This window comes from Furipterus horrens, unplaced genomic scaffold (assembly GCF_987537825.1).
Source record: "Furipterus horrens unplaced genomic scaffold, mFurHor1.1.pri manual_scaffold_2, whole genome shotgun sequence".
Taxonomy (NCBI): Eukaryota; Metazoa; Chordata; class Mammalia; order Chiroptera; family Furipteridae; genus Furipterus; species Furipterus horrens.
The window spans coordinates 177210171-177223121 of record NW_028327172.1 but is presented as its reverse complement, the minus strand read 5'-3'; the positions used below and the strand labels follow the sequence as shown (position 1 = coordinate 177223121).

General features: G+C 36.6%; 1 protein-coding gene and 1 pseudogene across 4 annotated transcripts in view; both read right to left on the bottom strand.

The window, feature by feature from the left end:
• EPHA5 (EPH receptor A5) overlaps positions 1-12951 on the bottom strand; it is a 340616-nt gene that overhangs the window by 100908 nt on the left and 226757 nt on the right. The window lies entirely within an intron of this gene.
• On the bottom strand, positions 6447-7915 carry LOC150020066 (ATP-dependent RNA helicase DHX8 pseudogene; annotated as a pseudogene).

The following is a 12951-nucleotide window of genomic DNA, read 5'->3' as shown; positions in this document are numbered from 1 at the left end:
TGCTAATCCATTATTATTAACCCAAGTCCATGCTTTATTTAGATTTCTGTAGTTTTTACCTATTATCCTTTTTCTGTTCCAGGATCCCATCCAGCATAACAGCATACCATACTACATTTAGTCACTAAGACTCTTTAGGCTCCTTATAGCTATATTAGTTTCTAAACTTGGCTCAGTTTGATGACTTTGACAGTTTTGAGGCATATTGGTTGGGTATTTTATAGACTGCCTCCCCACTGGGATTGATTTGATGTTTTTCTCATGATTAGACTGGGGTTATAGTTTTGGGGGAGAAAACTACAGAGGTGAAGTGCCAGTTTCATTACATCATATCAAGGATACGTAATATCAACATATCGTATTTTTTTGCGCTATAAGATGCACCTCACTATAAGACACACCTAGGTTTAGAGGAGGAAAACAAGAAAAATAATATTCTGAACCAAATTATGTACTAAAATATTTAATAAAATATAACATAATATTTAAACCATGTAAAGTGAACAGCAGTCAACAGTAATATTTAAAACCATTATCACTGTCATTAACAACTGAGGAGAGACTTTAAGTTTCAGGTACTCTTCTAGTTTTCTGGAAACTCCAAGAACTCATTATCACTAGTGTCAGAATTTATGGGGGCCTTTAATAACAGGCATTGAGTGAGTTATCACTACTTGTAACATTCACTGAGAGTATCACTATCATAGTTACAGGTTCTGGTGGACTACCCCCAGTGCCTGTTACAGCTAATGATACCCCTTAATCCCCTCAGTGCCGGTGTTACTACTAGAATAGTGACCCCACCATAACTCCCTTTCTATACTACAAACTTCAACATTTTATGGCTGCTCACCCAGTTACTGCTGGCCTCCTCACACAGAAATCTGGTGTGCACTGGTAACAGTATGGAGGTAAATGAGACAGCTGTAGCATCTAACAGAACCAGTAGCCAGCCGAGAACATGTTACTTCAGCTCCACCTATCTGCCTCTCATGATTGGCAGAGCTTAAGACGCAGTGATTGGTGATTGGAGGTGGTTATACTGACAAAGACCCCACCCAGTGTCAAAGACAATTGGCAATTGGCACTGTGCCTCATACCCATTATTAGCCTCAGCTGATTCGACAGGTCAGCGTTCATAGCTGGGAGTGTCAGGCGGCTCTCTGCACTCTCCCAGGTCCTGTGTGATGGGCAGAGGTGGATGGCAACTGACCAGATGTCCTGAGATTCTGCAGTAAAGTGAAACATTTAAGCATCCCCAAGGGTCTCATGTGGACCCACTGCCTCCTCTTCTAACAGCTGTCACCACCACTAACAGGTAATACACATCATGGTCTGTGATACAATATTCAATCCATAAGATGCACAGACATTTGCCCCTCACTTGTGGGGGAAAAATTGTGTCTTATGAAGAAAAAAATATGGTAACTTATAACTGTCATATTAACCCTGATCATCTGACGAAGATTGCATTTATCTGTTTTCTCCACTGTAAATTTATTCTTTTACCCAGTTTTCTATACTGTGCACTTTGGAAGGAAGTCACTACATGTTGCAACACTTAAAGAACAGAGTATGCTCTGCTTCCTTGAGGTTGGAGTATTTGCATGAATTATTTGGAATTCTACTGTACAAGAGATTTGTCTATTTTCTCTTATTTATTTACTTATTTATTAATTTATTTATGTCAGTATGGATAAGTGGATATTTTTACAATTTGGTTCCTAATCTAGTAATTTATTTTGTTAGTCAAACTATTAACATCGGTCATTGAATACTCTTTCAGTTTGTTTTTATATCTCTTTAACTCAATGAGTTTGTCTGTTTCAGGTATCACTCTAATATTTCCTGGTACTGTAACACCAGCTACTCCAGGGTCATCTTGCTTCCTCATGGCCCAATCTTAAAGGCAGTCATTTTTCCTAGTAGCACTGGTTTCTTTCATTGAAGAACGCTGTTAGAAAACAACACATGGATGACAGGTATGTTCCTTGCTCCTGGAGTGTCATTGTTTCTAAGCTCTCTCAGCTGACACAGCTAGAAAATAAATACATCTATATTAACCTGTGAATATCTATAAATATTCCTCTATATAACTATAAATATATACATATGTGTATATTAAGCTAAATATGAGTATGCACTGATGTCACCTTCTCTGATCAGTTAGCACACAGACCATTCTAGCCTCGTAACCCCACTCTCCAACAGTAGCCCTCACCATCCACCATCCATTTTCTTCAATTCTACTATATATATCTAGTGATTAAAGAATTACTAAACTGTATCTCTTCAACTTACTGATAGTAATATAATAAAGTAGAAATCTCTAACATCTCATTGGCACAAGCAATGATATACAAAGCCCTGTCATCTGGTATATAAAACAGAGCATGTCTTCCTAATTTTTCAAATATAGAAACCTAGTTGAAGGCAGTGTCCCCAGATGGAAAGAGTGCCAGGGCACAGGTAGCTATAAAGTCAAACAGAATTGGCTTCAAATCTTTTGGCAGCCAACCTTTTTCTAGCTGTGTGTGACACTGTTTATGTTATTTATCTATGAATGTACTGTTCATCTGTAAAATACAAACAGGAAGACAAACAACCCAATTAAAAAATGGGCAAAGGATCTGAATAGACACTTCTCCAAGGAGGACATACAAAGGATCCATAGGCATATGAAAGAATGCTCAACAGCACTAACCATGAGAGAGATGCAAAATAAAACCACAATGAGATACTACATCACACCTGTCAGAATGGCCATCATTAATAAGTCAACAAACAACAAATGCTGGTGAGGATACAAAGAAAAGGGAAGTTTAGTGTACTGTTGATGGGAATATAGACTGGTGCAGTCACTGTGGAAAACAGTATGGAATTTCCTCAAAATACAAGAAATGCATCTGCATTTTGACCCAGCGATCCCACTGCTGGGAATATACCTGAAGAATTCTGAATCACCAATTCAGAATAACTATGTACCCCTATGTTCATAGCAGCACTATTTACAATGACCAAGTGCTGGAAACTGTCTAAATACCCATAAGTGGGAGAGAGGATCAAAAAACTGTGGTACATTTACACAATGGCATACTTTGCAGCAGAAAGAGGGAATGCCTACCTTTTGCCACAGCATGGATGTAACTGGAGAATATTATCATAAGTGAAATAAGCCAGGTGGTGAAGACAAATGCCATATGATATCACCCATAAAAGTAATCTAATGAATAAAATAGAACCACAGGCAAGGAAACATCAAACAGACTGAAAGTGACCAGAGAAGAGGGGAAAGGAGGATAATTATGGAAAGAAGGGGAAGGGACTAGTCAAAGAACATGTGTGAATGACCCATGGACAACAGTGTGGGGATTGAATGTGGGAGTGGAGGGTGGGACGGGTGGAGGAGGGCAAAGGGGGGAAAATTGGGACAACTGTAATGGAATAACAATAGAAAATTATTTAATAAAAAAATGGCCAAGTAGACTGTCAATATCTGCCAGTTGGAAGCCAGCACTTGTCTCTGTCATGCACAATTTATCATATTTAGGTGATTCTTGCTATCCAGGTGACTCTGGGCCAGAAATAATACAGATCATTAGGATTCGCCAGGAAATACTGACTCACAAGATCAGATTGGGGCCAAGGATTCTGTTTTTAATAAAAACTCCAGTTGAATCACTGTATCAGCAAATCTGGGGAAATATTGAAGACAAACCACACTTGGGATGAGTTCTTTTAACAAAATACTTAAAAACCTGAGGACAGAAACTGGGTCATTGTTGATGCTGTATGAACCTTTGGCTCATGTTATTAACTGCTATGATGATTTCTCTTAGTATGTTTGCCTTTCTTCTTTTGGACATTGTGTCTTCTTATATTTGATATTTTCTCGGTCCTTCAGTATTTTTTTATGGTGAACTGATTTGTTTGTTTATTCACACATAATACGGTTGAGTCCAACAAAACTACAATCTCCATAAAGTTAGGAAAATTGTCTTTTTCACTATTGCCTGCTTAGTCCTTACATTCATATATAGATATAGATAGAGATAGAGATAGAGATAGAGATATAGATATATTATGTCAAGTGTGTCTTTCACGGTTAGTTTAGTGAAATTACATTACTCTATTACATTTTCTTTAGAGTACATATCTATCATTTGAAAGTAAAAAAAAAAAAAAAGATTAACTAGACTTCCTGAAATAAATGAGAAATGCAGTTGCTAAATTAAATTATAAACTTCTTTAAAAGTGTCAAAACAAAAAAGGGGCAGATATTTTAAAATATATACACAACCACTAAATATTATATCATATATTTTATATTTCATATTATAGATAGTATTGTTTTTTTCTATACTTAATGTATACTTATTACTATGTTGTCATTTGATACCACTGGGCCAAGCAAAACAACTACAGTGCATTTGAACACAACTGATATCCATGGTCTCTTCTAAAGAAAGAGGGCATTTTAGATGTTTATTTCTCAAATAAAAATTCAATCTGCTCATTCAGACAAAACCTACAGTCATGCCATCTTAAGAGCCTGCAACTGGATCTTTTGATATATGATCTCAGTGAAGTTTCAAAAAGACCATTTCACAAAAACCTGGCTGTAAATGTGAACAGATCTAGAGAGATGATATCTTTTATAATAAAAAGATCACCTATAAACTGAAATGTATATGATTTATTTTTTCAAAGACTTAGAATCACTGAACAAAATTAACTACTTTCAGTAGGAAATAAAATCAACTTAACTGCCAAGAAGTAATTTTTGATGCGATTACATTTTACAGCATTAAACCATACCTATGTTTCGAATATTGTTTTAAAAGCATATTCAAAGTAATTTTTATTAGAAAAATGGGATAATAAAAAAAAACTATTTCACTGTTATTTATAGTCACTAGTGTTCAAAGTAAACATACAAATTACAAAAATATATGTGTTACAATGTATAAAGTGAGAACATGATACTTTCGTATAACAAAATTAATCCCACATCAAATAAATGATCATAGGTTGTTTTTCATATATTACATCGTATTGCCCTATAACAGAAGTTTAGTAAACAATGTGATATAATTATGGAATCAGTAATTATGAAGCCTTAATAACCACAGTATCATTTTATGAAAATCGTAGTTTAAACAATTTCTAGAGTTATCCTTTTAAAATAAAATGAGGAAATATCTAGCAAATAACTTGGCACAGTTAGAAAACTATAATTAATACAGTATTTTTCATTTATATTATCTTCTGGGGAATATATTCCCATATATATTTTAAATATGGGACTTTTAATATTAAACCTCAATTATAAGACATGGCAATTACTTTTATAAGTGAATAAATAGTAATTAGGTCAACAAACACACTCTCATTATTCATTCTTCCTTTCATAAGAAAAAAATAAATTTCCACTTATAAATATACATTACATGAGGTCTTGTTAACCACAAAATAAACTACTAACAGTAACAAAACCATAAAGTGGGAACTTAATTCAATTTTAATTGCTTCAAGATTTTCAAAATCTAAATAAATCTGATAACACATTTTAAAAAAGCAAAACACACACACACACACACACACATATAAAACCCATTTTTCCTTTCACAATTCTCATTAGTCTTAATATTATAGAGCTACACTAGCAATAAGAATTACTATTTAATTCAACAGAAATCATGATAAATGATCATTTATCTGTTAATCATTTATAGAACCAGATTAGATTTCTATTATACCATAAAAATTCAAGGTCATTCCATCTTTTTTCCCTAAATATATTCATCCTGAGGACATCTGCCAAGATTCCTTTAAAAGCTGACATTTTGCCAGTAGAAACAATGAAATAAACTTTATGGCTACAAAATAACAAGAAAGACCTGGGTAGTATTTATCAGCTGATTAAAAAAAATTCCAGTCATAATATTTTTAAATAGTATAATTCAAAGCAGCAACATGACAGCCTGTAACTAGAGAAATACAAGATTAATTATGACAGCTAGTCAACATTTCCAAGTCTACAAGGTACTGTGTTCCAAGTTAGTAATTTTATCAAATATTTAATTCCTCATCTCTGACCATGGGACTAATTTTAGTGAATCAAATCACATATTCTCCAAGTTATGTGAAATATCATACAATACTCTAATTTCATGCAAGGTCATTTTCTATTCAGAGTGATCACACAGAGGAATATATAAAACCAACAAAATAAAACACTATATATTATCAGAAGTTCAAATGACATAAGGTCCATATTTTTGTATCATTGGAGTAGTAGTGTATGTTCATATTTATAAACAAACAAATAAATAAATAAAAATGCAAAATTCTGGCTGTAAAATGCCCAAGACAATGCATTTTATAAATTTTCAGCTATTAAAACTAAGTCACATTTTACTTTGAAAATGTTTAATAAATGATGGCTAAACAAATGAACAGAAACATTTGTGACTCTGCATCATAGCTGCTTGGGAGAGGGAGCCATCTGGGTTCTTAACGATTTTAATAGGGCTCATGTCCATGCTTTGCTTGGTGTGCCCTCTCAGGAATGGAGGCTCTTCCTCAACCACTTCGACCTCAAGGTCCTCATCTTCTTCATCATCCACTTTAGGAAAAATGCCAGTCTCTTCATCAAAGTCTGGAAACTCTTCTTTGGAAAGAACATTGGCAGCAACCATCTGTTTGATCTCCCACTTCTTTGGGTCAGAGATTCGGGTAAGGCGCTTGCGCTCCAATGAGTCATCCTCTACTTCAGGGACACTGACAACGGAGAGATGAGAGGGTCTGTACAGATTCCTCATTGAGATCTCCTCATTGGCCTCCCCAACAAGATCTCGACTTCGATTTGGGTTTAGATCTTCTCCGGTCTCCTGATCCACATCCTTCATGCTTAGGCTGGTCTTGGCCCCAGTGGAGGACAACACTTTGACCTTGACTCTCTGGCCTTTGCTCACCACATTGGCCACATTAGCCACACGGCCTTCCCACGGAGCTCAGAGGTGTGCACCAGGCCTTCCCAATGCTTCCTTAGTCCCTCCAGCTGCACAAAGCATCCAAACTGCATGATGCTGGTAACCTTGCCATTGTAAATGTCCCCAATGGTGGGCTCTTCTGGAGGAGGGCGGTCCACATGCTTATCCCTCCATCTGTCCACATTTTTCTCCCCATACCTGTTTCGGTCCTTCTGGTCCTTGGGGGGACTCTGACTTCTGCTCCTAGGCCGATATCTAGACTTCCCTTTATTCCTCTCCCGGGTCCTAGAACGTGATCGAGAGTGGGACCGGTGTTTCCGCTTGCGGTCTCTATCACGGTCTCGTTCTCTCTCATGGTCATGCTCTCGTTCTCCCTCTGGTTCTCGGTCCCGGTTCCAGCTCCACTTCTTCTTCTTTGTCTTGTCTCTGTGCTCCGCATCTCTTTGCTTCTCTGTGCCAGCTGCACTGGGCATTAGAACCTCCAGCTCTTTCAGGACATTCACAGCAACTTTCACATCATCCTTATCCAGCATGGTCCAAACAGAAGGGTTGTCTGGTTGACAAAGGACTGGGAAGATTTCCTTCAACTTTTCTTTTTCAGTTTTGGGTTTAACAACTGGATCTTTGCTAGCAGAAAGCTTTGCTGGAGGTCGCATGGTTTGTATGAGATGCAGCAAGTTACTAATAAGAGAATCCGTGAATTCTGCACCATTTTTGATCAGGGAAGCCTTAAAAGTACCAAAGGTGGTATTTTTCTCAGCAAGACTGATCACAAATTCAGCCAGATCCTTGTCGTTGATCCCCAAGTGATTGTCCAGCTCGGTGCAAACCTTAGACTCTAAAGACAGATACTCGAGTTTGGCGAGTTCTTCGACTGGGCCTGTCTCCGTCCCAGCTACGGCTCCCACCATGGCTATAGCTACAGCCGTCGCTACGGCTCTTCCCGACCCCCCACCCGCACCTGGTAGTGGTGGTGGTGTGAGAAACGCTCACAATAAAAACTGGGACACAGGACTTGAGCAGTAAAGCGAGGCCTTTATTCACGAGTCGAGAAACACTCACAATAAAATCTGGGACACAGGACTTGAGCAGTAAAAGCAAGGTCTTTATTCACGAGTCTGCAGAGCCAGGCGCACCGTCACAGCCAGTAGAATGTGCGTGCCAAGTAGACAAAGGAAACTGGTTTTATAATCTTAGCTTCCCCACCCTGAAATTGCCCTGAAAGTGATTATTTTCCCCACCCTAAAATTGCCAACCTAAAGTGATTAGCTTCCCCACCCTAAAGTGAGAGCGATTAGCCTCCGCACCCTAACGCAATTAGCTCCCCCTCCCCCTCCTTCTTCCACGTTTCTCCATTACTGGTTACTTCTGAGTTACAATCTAACACAGTTATCTAAATGCCCCCGTTGTGATTTGCAGATATGCCAGTGCTGTCAACTCCCTTCTCAGAGGTCCTCTAATTACATTTGCCCTTAAGACCCTCTAATTACATTTTCCTTTTGCTATTAATGACTTTCTACTGGTTTGGGAGTCACTGTGTCCTTGTTTCTTACAGTGGTATTTAGGGGTTGGGGGGGTGGTTAGTAGAAGGTCCACTGTGGGCCCTGTTGTGCCAGGTGAGAGGGAGGACAGGGACCACACCAGGAGAGCACAGAGAGGAAACCAACTCTCGGCTACAATGTATTGAAAACTTCCCACCATCATGTGGCCGGAACCACACAGTTGGCATGCGTCATGGTGGCGCTATGCGTGTAATAGGCTCTTCCATGGTCCCCATTGGACAAATGCCCAAGCAGAGGTTTTGGGTCTTGGCTCTGCCTCTTTCTAGCTGTTTGGCCTAGAGGTCAGTGACCTACCCAGAGTCCCTGCTCCTCCACCGCCACCAACAACCCCAAAATCTGGGAGAGAAAGAAAGCAAAGCATTCTCCTTTCATGGACTAGAGACTTGTAGAACCTTAATGTCCAGTTCCAGCTCGCCCCACCCAAGTTATGGATTTGGGGATTTTCAGTGCCTCCTTTATGAGAAGGATATACAAAGCTTTCCTGTGCACCCAGTGGGTCAGAGAGCCACAGGGGACAGGGACTCCTGAATGGCCAAATGGAGTCAACCACCAAGAGCTTTCTGCACTTGAATGAATGCCATTCGAATGCCTTAGAGTGAGGTCTTTTGGAATGACTCGCCCTGACCTTCCCTCCCGGTCCCAACCCTTCCCCTACACCCTAGTCAAACAGGGGATAAAAAAAATAAAAAGTAAAAAAAAAAAACAAACAAACAAACAAAAAAACATTTGTAAGTGAATAGATAGATGGTAAAGGATTTATAATTACCTTACTTTGATAATACATTGTATTCATGGTAAATAGGTGGGCCAGGCACTTTATAGTCTATGCACTTTATAGGTATTGATTCACTCAATCCTTCTAACATCCCTAGGAAGTAAAAACTATTACAATTCCCATTCTGGAGCACAGAGAAGTTAAGTGACTTGTCCAATCATCCCAGCAGGAACTGGGAGATCTACGCAGAATTGCTTCAGTTTTTGTATTCTTAAGCATTATGCCATAGAACAATAAAAGAAACCCTCATAGAGATGTTACACTCAATGCTGATAATAGAGAAAATAAAATGGAATAAGCATTGCTAAGAGAGTGACTTAAAATAGAGTCAGGAGACTAATAAGAAAGTGGGGCCTCTGTGCATCCTGTGCCTCACTTCCCAGTGCTGCTATTACGTTGCTAAATGTGTTGCTAAACTCAGTTCCAAGTTGAGGCATAAACATCCTGGAACAACAGCTTTATGGACATAACGGACATACGCACATACACCTGTATATGGACTTTACCTTCTCCGCCTACTTTTCAACCTCCTCATTTTCATATTGAAAGTAACCAAGCGCTGGTTACCTAGTCAACAGCCCTTCATTTGGATGAGAGTTACATCTTGTGGTATTTACCTTTTGAAACACTACAGTTTGGATTGATACCTGATTCTGCCTCTCTTTGATTGCAATCCTTTGCTTAAATGAATGCTTTATATTCTTTATTACAGATTAACCTTTTTTTTTTTTTTTGGTTGACATTAGTACTTACTTGTATATCAGATTATTTTAAAGATTACTCAGATTATCAAATTTTTTATGTTCATAGATTAAACTCCTAGTTTCTATTTAGTATTTCTGTTTGTCTTCCAAAGCTGATTACAGACAACAAAATTTAAACAACAATCTTGATAAAAAATTAGGCAATTATTTCTTGACATCTATACTGTGTATATTCTGTGATGTAAAATTGTCTACTGTAAATTGTGTTTCCTAAAGCAAAGCAATGGTTCACAACCATTTTGTCTACCGTGACACTCTTAAAAGACAGCATTCAAATATGTGAGAGTTCTCTATATACACACTTCTGTACTAATAAAACCTGAAAATTTCCTTCTGAAAGTAAAGCCCCAAGATAAATCACAATCCTCACAATCATTAACATTACATGCATGGAGTGACTGTCACCCATGTGCTGCACCATAGATAAGATGAAGTATGGATTTTGAGCAATTCCCATGTGCTAGAAGCAATTCCATCTTCTGACTTCTCTACCACTCAGAAATGCATATTTAAACACTTTGAGGCAAATTTTATCATGCAGATGGCCATGACTATCCTCTAATTTACATATACTTAAAATACATATTTCACAAACTTTTATACTTTATTGTTAATACATAATAACATGAAAGAAGTTAGAACAATAAAAATGCAAAGTCTGCACTGTGGAGTAACACAGCAGAAATGTGGAAAACTCGTGTAAATCTCTCCTTTATTATTCCCAACACAGACATTTCCCCAAAATTCAAACCACTTCTCTATTATGAGGTTATTTAAGAGGCCCCCAGAGGGAGAAAGAAATCCTCTTCTCTCTTTCCCTTCCTCCCATTCTTCTTTCCTAATATTATCAAAAAAACTAATATGTGTCAGAGACTACTGGCTTTGGCTGTTAAAATCAACAACTCCACATGTCCTACCAACTGATCATAAAACTGGTAATATTAGAAATAAGTTGTTTGAGAAAATATTAGATACCATAGATGTAGAAAATTAGACCAATCCTCTGAGCATCTATTTACTTGGCTCCTAGACTAAATAACTCTTAAGTACAATGAGGGGCCTCATTTGTCTTTTTATCCTTTATAACTAGAAAAAAAAAAGCAAGTACATGGCAGATGCCCAATAAAAAAATGATCCAATCAAGTATGAAGCCAATGATACAGGAAACTGCTACAAAATATATTTGACAGGTAGTCAAAATGTAATATCATCATTAAAAGCATAATAGAATCTTTGGGTAAACTGATAATGTCATTTTACTTATATGTGAGCTTTTATTTAAAATTAAAAGGAGATAAACTTGAAATGGTTCTTTATAACATATTATGAGTTTGATTCTATATTATGAATAAAAGTGAAATAAAATCAAGCAATTTTTGTGTATACAAAGAGGAATTGAAGCAGGTGAAAATTACTATGTATTGCAATAAGTATATTTTAATGTACTTTTTAAAGACATGGTTATATATAATTCACTGTTATAACATCACGTTTGCAAATGATGAAAGTTACCAGAGATATAGAAGGGAAGTAAGTCAGAGGAATTTGTGATCCAATGAAATCACTCAAAAATACTGGAAACAATGTTTAGGTGCACCTCTGTATAGTGAGTGTCTATACAGTTAATAAAAGCAAAAGTCAAAACATTTCATATACCCTACCTGAGAATCACCTTAACTAACCCTAGGTTGCTGCATTGAGTTTTTGTTTTAATTGAACTCAGCATTTTTCTTTATTCATTTGTCATTAGTTCATTAATTATAAGTTCCTACTACTGCTATTACAACTGCCTGGGGCCCCACTGTATCTTATTTTTTGAGAAAGTAGGTAAAAAATTACCAAATAAATTTATATACAAAGGAGTGAGGAAAGGTAGGTTTAGAGTGTAATAAAATGAAAAAAAATAATTAATAAATAATAATACAAGGAAAACTGTATTTCACATACTCACAGATGAAAACCTAATTATGCCCACTTCTGTATAGGAAATATATATAAAATATAAATACATATGTAAATATATTTAGTACCTCTATATTTTAAGTACTAATAGCTGATAACTAGTTAAGATTTAGACCAGTATTTTTGATTCAAAAGTACTTTATCTGCTTTTCTTATATTTAATGAGATGTTTAATATATGTAATTAAACCCACTATTTTCAAAACATAAGTAGATAATTAAGTATCTAATCTACAGTAGAATAAAGACTTATTAGTTAAAATTTCAGACTTTAAAAACACTACATGGTATTTATTAACATTGTTCTCTATATTTTAATGACTTTAAAAATGACTTCAGAAATATAAACATTTCCCTTATTCTGTAAAATAGAATCCAAAAATAACATAGGTAACAGTTAGGGAAGGTTCTATATTTAAAAATACATACATATACAACAAAATATTATAAGGCTCTATATAATTATTAAACCTTTATTTAGTGAAACCAAGTCTGAAGACTATACCAATATTTTTGAAAATTTCTTTGGAATGTATTTTGATAAAAGTAATTTGGTCAAAATAATATAAATATAATTTTTATTCCATTCACTCAGACACCTGGACACGTTTTCATCCAGTCTAAAATCTAAGTGTTGACATTCCTTGCAAAGGCTTCATGAGAAGATCTATCTTCTTGCCTTTTCCAGTTAGTGATAAGGCACCCTTGACATTCCCTGGCTCCAGCCTCTCCTGCATCTTCCAAGAGTACCACTACAGTCTCTGGTTCCACAGTAACAACTTTCCTCTAGCTCTAACTCTTCTACTGCCTCCTTTTTCATAGGGGCCCTTATAATTGTACTGGGTGCACCCGAATAATGCTGGATAAAATCCTTAACAAATCACATTCACAAAG